Below are 7,905 nucleotides of genomic sequence, written 5' to 3'. Positions count from 1 at the left end.
TTAAATGTAACTAAAAATTAAAGTTTTTAAAAAGTTATTAATTACAAAATGTAATGGATAATCATGATACATGAATAAAAACATAAATTTACAAATGAAAAACATTTTGGTGTCATAAATTTATGTAATACAACAAATAGTGAAAGATAAACAAAATATTGAAAAACAGATTTAAATTGAACAGAGTCAAAGTTTTAAAGATTGAGACATTGGTATCTAGGGACATCAGGGAACATATTCACTCACCAGGATTCTGTATCATCAAAAATGTCAATATCTTTTAATACTTTATTAATGTGGTATCTTGATTAATCATAAGATTTTTCTGGATCACTACTGCAAATTTGTTCATTAAGTCATCAAAACTTATACTTCAATTTTCTAAAAATATATGTGAAAGTGACATCAATTGCTCTTGAGAAATGCAAGACCACAGATAATTTTCTATTTTGAGAAGAGTATTTTTGGTAAACTACTAAAGCTGTGTATTTATGACCTAATACAAATAAATTTTATGTATTCTGAGTTTAATTTCAAATTTAAACTTACACAATATTATTTTAACACTTCTTCAGACATTCCCTGTAACTTGTAGAATCAATTTAAGAAACTAAAAATTGATTCATTTTATATATATATATATATATATATATATATAAAATTCAAAATACCTGGTAATGCATTTTTATCTTTGTATCTTCAATTAGGAGAGAAAATTTAATTTTAGAGTTGCTTTTCTTATTAATTTTAAAGTTATCTGGCCGGGCGCGGTGGCTCAAGCCTGTAATCCCAGCACTTTGGAAGGCCGAGACGGGCGGATCACGAGGTCAGGAGATCGAGACCATCCTGGCTGACACAGTGAAACCCCGTCTCTACTAAAAAATACAAAAAAACTAGCCGGGCGAGGTGGCGGGCGCCTGTAGTCCCAGCTACTCGGGAGGCTGAGGCAGGAGAATGGCGTGAACCCGGGAGGCGGAGCTTGCAGTGAGCCAAGATCACGCCACTGCACTCCAGCCTGGGCGGCAGAGCGAGACTCTGTCTCAAAAAAAAAAAAAATAAAAAAAAAAAATAAAGTTATCTTTATTCCAAAAAGACAGTGGACATGCAAACTATTTTTCCTTTAGCAGAGTATGAGAGGAAAAAGCAGCTGACAAACATACTGAGAAGAAAACATCTGAAATTTTAATGAATTTTTAAAGATTAAATGTAGGTTATCCTGAGAATTTAGTTTATCTGAAGATTCATATGGATACATGTTCTTTTCTGTTCAATATGGTGATCTTTAAATTTAATTTTTATTTTTAAGACTGTTGATATCTGCTTTCCAATATTGCAGCAGTTTTCAAAACTGGATATTCTGAACACTTTGAAGAATTCTAGACACTTCCCGGTATGTTTTATGGCAACGTTTATGTGTAAGTTTTAGTTTTTAATTATTTGCTGACACAATATACTGCCTGTGCATTAACAGTTCTTGTCCAGCCCTCAGTTTAGAGAGTTATTATTTGTGCACAAGCCACAAGGATGGGCTCTGGGGATGGAAGGTCCAGCCATAGTCTCTCCATGGGGCCTAGTGCTGCTGATACATGGAGCCTCGCTTCTCTCTTGTGGCCAGAACCACTACTGCCACCTCTACTGCGTCTCACCATGGCTCCTAATCTGGACCCACGTGCCACCTGGTTTTCTTGGGACCCCAGAATACCCGCTGAACTGCCCTGAAGCCTATACCTGTGTGTTGGGGCACCAGGCCAATTGTGTAAAGCCTAAGGCTCAAAATTCTGAGCCTGCACTTGCAGGGACACCCTGAGGCCAATCTCCACTGCTTACTGGCATGCTCTGTATCTCATAGACATTGCTTGTAATTCAAAAATAAAAGTATTAGGAATTTCTAGGTGGCAATAGCAGATCCTTTTTAAAAAATGTATTGTTGATACTTCTTCTTTTAAAACTCATACTTTAAGTTCGGGGTACAAGTGCAGCTTTGCTACATAGGTAAATTTGTGTTGTGGGAGTGTAAGTGTGGGGCCCTTCTCAGAGTAACACCCTATACTTTTTACTATAGAGTTCACATGTCTATATACCCTGCCCTGCCCTGTCTGTGTTTGCTTACTGAACTTAAGGTTAGAATGATAATGCCTACTTTATAAAGTTGGTGATGATACTAAATGAGATTGTTAAAGGGGTGGCCTGCCCCTCCACACCTGCGGGCGTTTCTCGTTAGGTGGAACGAGAGACTTGAGAAAAGAAATGAGACACAGAGACAAAGTATAGAGAAAGAAAAAGTGGCCCAGGGGACCGGCGCTCAGCATACAGAGGACCCGCACCGGTACCGGTCTCTCAGTTCCCTCAGTATTTATTGATCATTATCTTTACCATCTTAGAAAAAAAGAAGTGGCAGGATAATAGGATCATCGTAGGGAGAAGGTCAGCAGTAACACATATGAATAAAGATCTCTGTGACTTAAGTTTAAGGAAAAGTGCTGTGCCTTGATATGCATATGCAAACATCTCCATAAACCTTTTTAGTGCATAAAGAGCAGCATTGTGCTAGCAAGTCCCACCTTTCACCCTAAGGCGGTTTTCTCCTTTCTCAGTAAACAGAACATACAATCGGGTTTTACACCCAGATGTTCAATTGCCCAGGGACAGGCAGGAGACAGATGCTTTTCTCTATCTCAACTGCCAAGAGGCCTTCTTTCCTCTTACACTAGTTCTCCTCAGCACAGACCTTCACGGGTATCAGGCTGGGGGACGATCAGGTCTTTCCTTTCCCATAAGGCCATATTTCAGACTATCACATGGGGAGAAACCTTGGACAATACCTAGCTTTCCTAGGCAGAGGTCCCTGCGACCTTTGGCAGTGTATGTGTCCCTGGGTACTTGAGATTAAGAGAATGGTGATGACTTTTAACCAGCATACTGCCTTCAGGCACTTGTTTAACAAAGCACACCCTACACAGCCCAAAATCCATTAAACCTTGAGTCACCACAGCACATGTCTCTTGCAAGGACAAGGTTGGGGGTAGGGTTACAGATTAACAGCATCTCAAATACAGAACAAAATAGAGTCTCTTATGTCTACTTCTTTCTATATAGACACAGTAACAGTCTGATTGTTCTTTTTTCCCCACATTTCCCCCTTTTCTTTTCAACAAAACCACCATTGTCATCATGGCTCGTTCTCGATGGTCACTGTCTCTTTGGAACTGTTGGGTATACCTGCAGACTAACAGCAGATAGAACAGGCACCCAAGAATTAATATGAAATTTACAATAGTAGTACTTTAGATGGTCTTAACTGAAGTGACAGTGTTAAGATTTGTGAGGCCATCAGCAACTCCTGCCATTGCCTCAGTCTCTGGTACCAACACAGAGATCACATACTTCACAAAGTAATAAAATATCACAAAGCAAATGGAAGCAGGATGAGATCACAGGATGGCGTTAAAATTAAAATTAAAAATAAAATTGCTAATGAAATTTCATGCACGCATTGTCATTGATAACATCTTATCAGGAAATGGGGTTTGAGAGCAGACAGCCTGTCTGACCAAAATTTATTAGGCGGGAATTTCCTCATCCTAATAAGCCTGTGAGCGCTACAGGCGACTGGGGCTTATTTCATCCCTTCTGGCTTCGAACATAAAAGGCGGCACGCTTCCAAGGGGGTCGTTTATAGGCCTACCTTCAGAGCGCATTCTCTTTCTCAGGGATGTTCCTTGCTGAGAAAAAGAATTCAGTGATATTTCTCCCGTTTGCATTTAAAAAGAGGAGAAACATGGCTCTGTTCCATCCGGCTCACCGGCGGCCAGTTCAAGGTTACCTCCCTTGTTCCTTGAACATCGCTGTTATCCTGTTCTTTTTTCAAGATGCTCAGATTTCATATTGTTCAAACACACATGCTCTACAAACAATTTGTGCAGTTAACGCAATCATCACAGGGTCCTGAGGTGACATATATCCTCCTCAGCTTACAAAGAAGATGATGGGATTAAGATATTAAAGACAGACATAGGAAATTATAAAAGTATTAATTTGGGAGAACTAATAAATGTCCATGCAATCTTCACATTTTATGTTTTTCTGCCGTGGCTTCAGCCAGTCCCTCTGTTCAAGGTTCCTGACTTCCCGCAACATCCTCTCTCCCTTTCCTTTTATATAAATGTGCCATGGCGATGAAGGCTTGTTCCTTCTCTGGATTTTGACGCAGGATTCTTTGACTGGTCTGGCACACTAAAAACAAGCCGATTAAACAGAGACACATAATTCCAAAATTTACTGCAGTAGAGTTCCCAACAGACTTAATCCAAGTCATGGGGTTTAATCCATAAAGATTTTTTGCCATTTATTTAAGTGACTTTGAGAGGCTTCAAAAATTTCTTCTTTTAATTTAGAAATGTCTAAAGTGAGATTAGCTTCTCTTCCCTGTAGATGGCATCTAAGCATGTACCAGTGATGTTCAGACTCATTATAAACTCGGGGTGTAATACAAAAATCTGACGTATTCCAGTCACACTGTAACTGGAAATGATGTTCCAAGCTCATGAGTCTTTCTCCCATCCAAATGGCAGTTTGTCTAAGATCATTAATTTGATTTGCCAATTTTTGATTGACACCAGATTGTGAATTCCACAATCTTGTGGAATTCTTTTGCCAATTGTCAACAAAGCTTACTGTCTGAACAGAGTGCAATGCAACTCCTGCCACAGTGGCTGTAGCTGTGACTGCAATTAATCCCATAATCACTGCAATTAAAGTAAAAATGAATCTTTTGGATCTATTTAAAATGCCTTTTAACACTTCAGTCAAAATATGGATGGGTGGCGAGGCCTCCCATGGTCGGTCCATGGACACAGGAATCCACATGCCTTCTCTTGCTCTCACTAGCAGAATACACTGCTGCCAATCAAAAGTCGAATCAATGCAAGTAAACAATCTGCAATTTTCACAAGTTATAGTTTGGGAGTCTGGTTTAATAACTATATTTCCTACGACTAACATATAAGGGGGCTTTACACAACTTTGTAAAGGAACTGTTAGACTGGAATTTAGGTTGATAGAATAAAATGGCTTATAATCTCTTGTTTCTATAGTTTGATTTCCAGACCAAATTCTAAGGCGGTATGAAGCTTAGAAAACAGGACTTATTATTTTTGGTCTTGGAGTAGAGATTCCCTTTTCTCCCCATTTCCAAGGGTAGAAAGACTGTAATTTTTTGTGCTTATGTTCGTCTAAACTTTCTGTTAAGTCACTATCAACAGTTGGACTCACTTGTGCACTGGGACAGAATTGTGTTTGTCCTGTGCAATTGTGGTAGAATTGACCTCGAGGTGCCCAATCTATAACAGTTCCGAATGTATTGTTTTGTAATATCACTGCACTATAGGCCACACATTCTTCCCAAACTAAATCTTTTGATTCTTTGGGAATCTCCTTGGGGCAAAGTTTCCCTTTTGGCCTAAATTTTAATGATCTTTGATAAGAAAAGTCTTGTAAATAGTTTACCTGTGGTTTGAGTGACATTCTGCTTACCATGTGATAAGTAAATCTACTGGTGGGACTGAGAGTAGGTACTTCTACCAACCAACTTTGGATTGCAGGCATTAAACATCCTGGTGCTCTCCCTAGGCAAATAGGAGGATAACAATACCCAATGGAAATATTTATCATCATTCCTTCTTCCTCCGGTTTGGCAGGGCAACGATCATCTGTGGGACCAGGTACCCACACACTATTATTAACATATACTTCAATAGGATTATCCATCCATGTGACTGCCCAAATGAAGAGCTAGAAAGGCACATAGGCCCAGTAGGTATAATTAGCTGCAGCTGCTCCTGCAGGCATGGGGAGACTTACCACCGTTGATACAATCATTAAAGGTGCAAGCAGCATATTTTCTGGGATTTGTGTCACCTTTGTGCTAGCTAGGCTTTTTCCAGCTAATGGTGTCAGCTTCTTTAACTGTGCCCAGATTGGCAGCTCCGCCTTCTTGGTGCGTGGCGACTTCATCTGTTCTTCTGGTATCACCACTCGGTTCATCTTGCGAGTCAATGTTGCTCGACTGTGGTGTTTCCATCTCCGTGGAGGTGCTTTTCTTTGCATCTCCAATGGGTTCATTGTAGAACTTCAAATGTTTAGTGGATATCCAAACAGGAAGCTGATTTTCTCCTGGTGAAACACAAGCAAAACCTCTTCCCCAGGTTATCACCTTCCCTATTTCCCATGTCTTATTTTTGTTGTCTTCCCACCAAACCAGTTTTCCTTCATGTGGGCTGTTCTTTTTACCAGTAAGATGTTGTTCTGCAGAAGTAGTAGTCTGATTTCTATAAATGTTTAAAAAATTTAAAGTATAGAGTACTAGATTAAGTTGCAGCTGAGGAGTGGTACACTCCTTACTGTCTCCCCCTTCTTTTTGTTTAATTAACTGAGTTTTGAGTGTTCTATTAGTTCTTTCAACTATGGCCTGTCCTTGGGAATTATAAGAAATTCCTGTTGTATGTGTAATTTTCCACTGATTTAAGAATTTTTGGAAAACTTTACTACAGTATCCTGGTCCATTGTCAGTTTTAATTTTTTCTGGAACTCCCACTATTGTTTACTGAAAACCTATTTGCCATGAAAATAGTTTTCTTGTCTGAGCAGTGGGCCTCCTCTGGGTGCATGTGAGAAAGACTGCGGTCAGAGAAAGGAACCTGACAAGCCCCACCCCCACCGTCAGTGGTGTAGGTATGCAAATGGGACTGCAGTATGCAAATGCTGCTGCTGGAGAACAGACCTGAAACCAAGACTCTTGGCAGAGGCAAGAATGCTCAGGGTTTTATATTTTTTCAGTAATGCAAAGCAAAGCTACTGGGAGCAGACAGGAAATGCACTCTTGGCCTAGAACCTCCTCATCCTTACAAGGCAGAGTTCTGGTTGGCAGGGGACTGGGAAGGGTGAGTTGCTGGGAGATATAAGGAATGCTCAGAAAGCCCCATCCTGGAAGGGTAAATGCACAGGGCTTACCTAAGACTGAGACTGGAATAAGAGAACTGAGAAATTTCCCTGCTCCTACGATAAGCCCTGCATGAAATAATAAACAACAGTAGTAAACTGCTGAGATAACACTAGAAACATGGACAAAGACCCTTTCTCCGTCATCCCTCTACAGGGCTGCTCAAAGCAACCATGCTGAGAAAAGCCCTCCAACACTCTGGATGTTATACAAAGCACAAGATAGCAGTAATCCTCAACACAAGGACCCAGGACCATCTCCATTGATAGTTAGGCCATAGCAGAAAGCTGCCACAAGATGGCACCAAACCTCAAACACATCCTGAACAGGTCTGGATTACATAGCTGGACTCCTGGACCACCCATTTTTCTAGATGCATAGTCTAGCCCTAGTCATTGAATTTTCTTGTCTGTCATTACAACCCTGCATTTAATATTAATGTTTTGCCTTTATGATTACTGGCCATTGTGATATTGAACTTTTTTTTTTTTTTAATTTGAGTTTTCTAAAACTATGTATTACAAAAGTGGTATGACTTGAGGGATGTTTTATATATACAACTGGGTTGGAAGAAGTGATTGAACATGCCCACAAACACAGATATATATGGCATATATATGTATGTATGTGTGTGTATGTGTGTGTGTGTGGGGGCAAATACAGTGGCACACAGGAAATGAGATCATATATCATGTTTTAGTGTAGTTTCTCATGATCCTCAGGAATCCTCATGGGACATTAAGCTATCACTAACATATTTGCAGGACCTGGAAAACTGAATTCTTGCTATATAATGGACATCAAGTGAGGATGGCTATTAACTCTCTAATGTAGAACTACATTTTTAAATTTGCATTTACTTTTTACATTTTTATGCATTAATGATCTTGCCTAAATCAATTATTACT

General features: G+C 39.7%; 1 pseudogene; it reads right to left on the bottom strand.

Moving 5' to 3' along the window:
* Window positions 1-4,510: 4,510 nt before the first annotated feature.
* LOC139356475 (endogenous retrovirus group K member 113 Env polyprotein-like) lies at window positions 4,511-6,120 on the bottom strand (annotated as a pseudogene).
* Between the last annotated feature and the right edge of the window lie 1,785 nt (window positions 6,121-7,905).

Source organism: Macaca nemestrina, chromosome 10 (genome assembly GCF_043159975.1).
Source record: "Macaca nemestrina isolate mMacNem1 chromosome 10, mMacNem.hap1, whole genome shotgun sequence".
NCBI lineage: Eukaryota > Metazoa > Chordata > Mammalia > Primates > Cercopithecidae > Macaca > Macaca nemestrina.
Note: the sequence above shows the minus strand (reverse complement) of the source record. Positions and strands in the feature narration are given on the sequence as shown.